Source organism: Canis lupus, chromosome 8 (genome assembly GCF_011100685.1).
Source record: "Canis lupus familiaris isolate Mischka breed German Shepherd chromosome 8, alternate assembly UU_Cfam_GSD_1.0, whole genome shotgun sequence".
Taxonomy (NCBI): Eukaryota; Metazoa; Chordata; class Mammalia; order Carnivora; family Canidae; genus Canis; species Canis lupus.
The window spans coordinates 51,061,999-51,066,336 of NC_049229.1; the positions used below are offsets into that span (position 1 = coordinate 51,061,999).

Consider the following 4,338-nt stretch of genomic DNA (forward strand, 5'->3'; position numbering starts at 1 on the left):
CTTTGTATAGACCTAGGTTCTAATTCTTCTTGTGTAAATACCTAGGGGATTTCTGGGTCATATAGTATGTGAATATTTAACTGTATAAGAAATCGCTGAATTTTTCCAAAGTGCTGTATTCTTTTTTATTTCTACCAACACAATATGAGGTTTCCAGTTGTTTTACATCCTTGCCAACACTTGATATGGTTTCTCTTTTTAATTTTAGCTATTCTAGTGGGTAGTAGGAGTATCTGGAGGTTTAAATTTGCATTTTCCTGATGACAATGATGTTGAGCATACTTTTCATTTGTATATATGCCATTTATAGTTTTTCTTTTGTGAAGTGTCTGTTCAAATGTTTGCTTTTTTTTTTTTTTTTTTTAAAGTAGCCTCCATGCCCAGCGTAGAGTTCATTGTGGGGCCTCAGCTCATGATCCTGAGATTAAGAACTGAGATGAAACTAAGAGGTGGACACTTAACTAACTGAGGCACCCAGGTGCCCCCCTCTTTGGCCTATTTTTGAGTTAATATTTTACTCTTGAGCTATAGAAGCTTTTTAAACTCTTTTTTTTATATTTTTTTATTTTATTTATGATAGTCATACAGAGAGAGAGAGAGGCAGAGACACAGGAAGAGGGAGAAGCAGGCTCCATGCACCGGGAGCCCGATGTGGGATTCGATCCCGGGTCTCCAGGATCGCGCCCTGGGCCAAGGGCAGGCGCCAAACCGCTGCGCCACCCAGGGATCCCTATAGAAGCTTTTTAAAAAGAGTTTTTAAATATACTCTAAATACAAGCCTTTTAACAGATATATGTATTATACATATATTTTTTTTCTGTTTATGGCTTGTATTTTCTTTTTTTGCTTGTTTATTTGCTTTTAATACTGTATTTCAAAGAATAGAACGCTTTAATTTTGATATAGTCCAATTTATCAATTTTCCCCTTCTGGAATAGGTGCTTTTTGTTATTGTCTAAGAATTATTTGCCTACACTAAGGTTTTAACATTTTCCTCCTCTGTTTTCTTCTAGAAGTTTATAGTTAAGCATTTATATTTAGGCCAGTGATCAATATTAAGGTAATTCCTGTTTATAGTATAAGGCAAATGTTCAAGGTTATTTTCTTCCTGGGATAGTCAATCGTCCTAGCAACATTTGTTGAAAATTTTTTCCCATTGGATTTCTTTGGCATTTTTGTCAAAAATTAATTGACCATATATGAGTGGGCTTATTTCTGGGCTCTTTGTTCTGTTCTATTGATCTATATGTCTATCCTATGTTAATAGCACACTGTCTTTATTATTGTAGCTTTATGGTAAATCTTAAAATAGTGTAGTTCTTACACTATTTTCGGATGTAGTGTAGGAGGTAGTCTAACTCCTCCAACTTTGTTCTTCTTTTCAAAGTTGTTTTGGCTATTTTAAGTCCTTAACATTTATATACAAATTTCACTATCAGTTTGTCAATTTCTATTAAGAAAAAAGCCCGGTGGCATTGTGAGATTATATTGAGTCTCAATACCTTGGGCAGTATTGACATCTTAGTAATATTGAGTCTTTGAATCCATAAACATTGTATACATCTTTACTTATTTATGTCTTCTTTAGATTTTTCAGTAATTATTTTGTCATTTCAGTGTAACAGGGTTTAGCACATATTTTGTTAAATTTATCCACAAGTGTTTTATGTCTTTTGATGCTATTGTAAGTGGTATTTGTGGTAGCCAGCCTCCAGATTGGCCTGAAATACTCCTTCCCTCCTGGTATTTGTGCCCTTGTATAGTACCCCCTTACACACACACGCTTTGTACCAGGGTTGATCTACATGACCAATGTTTCTATGGCAGAAGTGATGGATTACCACCTCTGAGACTAAGTAATAAAAGGCATTACAGCTCCCTCTTTGCTCTCTCTTGTATTGCTTACCCTGGAAGACATGGGAGCAACTCTACAGGAAGGTTCCATGTGGCGAAGAAATAAGACCTTCATAAAGGAGAAATTGAGGCCTCTACCAGCAAGATGTGAATGAGTGATCTTGGAAGTAGATCCCCCAGCCCCAGTCAAAGCTTCAATGAGTGCAGTCTTAGTTGTCATCTTGATGGCAACCTCTTGAGAGACGCTGAGCCATGCTACCCCCCTAAAACTGCTCCTAGATTCCCGACACTCAGAAACTATGTGAGATAATAAATGTTTGTTGTTTCAAGCTGCTAATTTGGTAATTTGTTATGTACCAATTGAGAACTAATACAGTATTGTTTCTTTTAAATGAATGGTATCTGTTTTATTTCAATTTCTAATTCTTTGTTTCTAGAATATAAAAATTCTTTTTTTTCTAATATAGGCCTTGTATCCTGTGTCCTTGCTAAAATCAGCTCTTTTGCAGGTATTTTAGGATTTTCCGCATAGGCAATCATGTCATCTGTGACAAAGACAGTTTTACTTCTTTTCAAATCTGCATGCCTTTTATTTATTCGGCTGCCTTATTAAACTGGCTAGGTTTTTTAGTATAATGTTGAATAAAATGGTGAGAGCAGATATTCTTGCCTTATTTTTTATCTTAAGGGGAAAGCCATTCAGTCATTCACTATGAGTATGATGCTAGCTGTGGGTTTTCCAGAGATGCTCTTTATCAGGTTGAGGAAGTTGTCTTCTGCTCTTAATTTACTGAGAGGTTTAAAAACAGCCCCTCCCAATTCCTGTCATTAATACTAGATTTACAGTTTTATTATAGTAACAAATACTTGTTACAGTGAGATCTACACTCATACAAAGAATTACTATATTTAAATTGATATAGAACAATATTTACATTTTTAAGTTACACTTTTGAAATTAGATGATGAAGTGCAGCTCAAGTTTTACAACAGAGAAGAGAGCACACAAGACAAAAATAGAGGTAGCAGAACAAATATAACTATCTGTTCTCGAGACAGCATGTGGGGACTTTTTGTCAGAAAGCTACATCTTCTCAATCTGATTGTCCAAATCACTAAAATATGGATGATTCAGTGTAATTTTGCCAGAAACTTGTTTGGTGGGATTAACCTGCCAATGTGCTGACATTTTTGAAAGCAAATCCAAGCCATTGTCAACAAAGTTTTTGACATGGGATGTGAGGCTTCCTGGCTTCCACTTGGGAAAGGTACTCTTACAAGTCTTATAAAGATTCTACTTCTAGCCACACTCATTATTGGGGGTGTCCAAAGCTCCGAGAATCCTGAAGAACTGATCAATTTCTAAATCTCCACAGATAAGTGGCTTATTAGTTGATAATTATGCAAATATAGCATCTGTACTCCAAATGTCAACAGGACTTATGAGCTGACCCCAGCAATACTTCTGCAGATCCATGACGGAGTGTTATTACTTATGATATATACTCTATTAGATATTCCAAAATCTTTGGCAAGGTCCAAAGCAGCCAATTTAGTTGTTCCTTTGTTGTTAATAGATATTGAGATCTTAAGTCTCTGTGAAGAGCTCTTCCAGAGTGACAAAACAACATCCCTTGTCTGATTTGGCATGAATAAGTGTTTACTGAAGAATCCACGAACTGACCAGGAGGGATAGAATCCAAGTTATCTCCTAAAATCTAAGGAATTCAAAGATGCGATATAACCTTGAATCCTGTATAAGCACACCTTGAAGACTGACTATATTTGAATGACAAAGTTCCTTTAATAGAGAAATTTCCTGAATTGTGGTACTAAGAACTTCTTCCTCTTTATTTTCTAGTCTCATTTTCTTCATGGCTACCACTTGACCTATAGTTTTATGTCTACCCTTACATATAACTCCATAGGTATTTTCCCCAATTTTCTATATTTTGGTATAATATTCCATAGTTACCCAATAGATGTGGTGAATCCTGGCTTATTATTCTGTGGTGGTAGGGTTAGGGAGGTCAGAGTTGTAGTGGAGGCAGGCATGGCAGCTACCTTGCTTATGTCATTCTTTCTTAAACTTCTGAGAGCCCTGAGAATTTTTATTATGAATCATTTTCTATTAATCTTTCTGAGTCTATTGAGATGGTCAATTTTTATTTTTCATTTTGTTAATATGATGAATTACATATATTGATTGATTTTTTAACAATATTTTAAAAATTTATTTATTTATTTGAGAGAGAGAGAGAGCCAGGGGAGGGGTAGAGGGAGAGGAACAAACAGACTCCACACTGAGTGTGGAGCCTGATGCAGGACCCAATCCCATGAACTTGAGATCATGACCTGAGCCAAAATTAAGAGTTGGATGCTCAATTGACTGAGCTACCCAGGCGATCCCATTGGTTATAATTTCAACCTTGTGTTCCTGAGATAAACCCCACTTGGTCATCATGCATGAATTGTTTTTGAAAA

General features: G+C 35.8%; 1 pseudogene; it reads right to left on the reverse strand.

Moving 5' to 3' along the window:
* Positions 1 to 2,938: 2,938 nt before the first annotated feature.
* Positions 2,939 to 3,823, reverse strand: LOC100683540 (annotated as a pseudogene).
* Between the last annotated feature and the right edge of the window lie 515 nt (positions 3,824 to 4,338).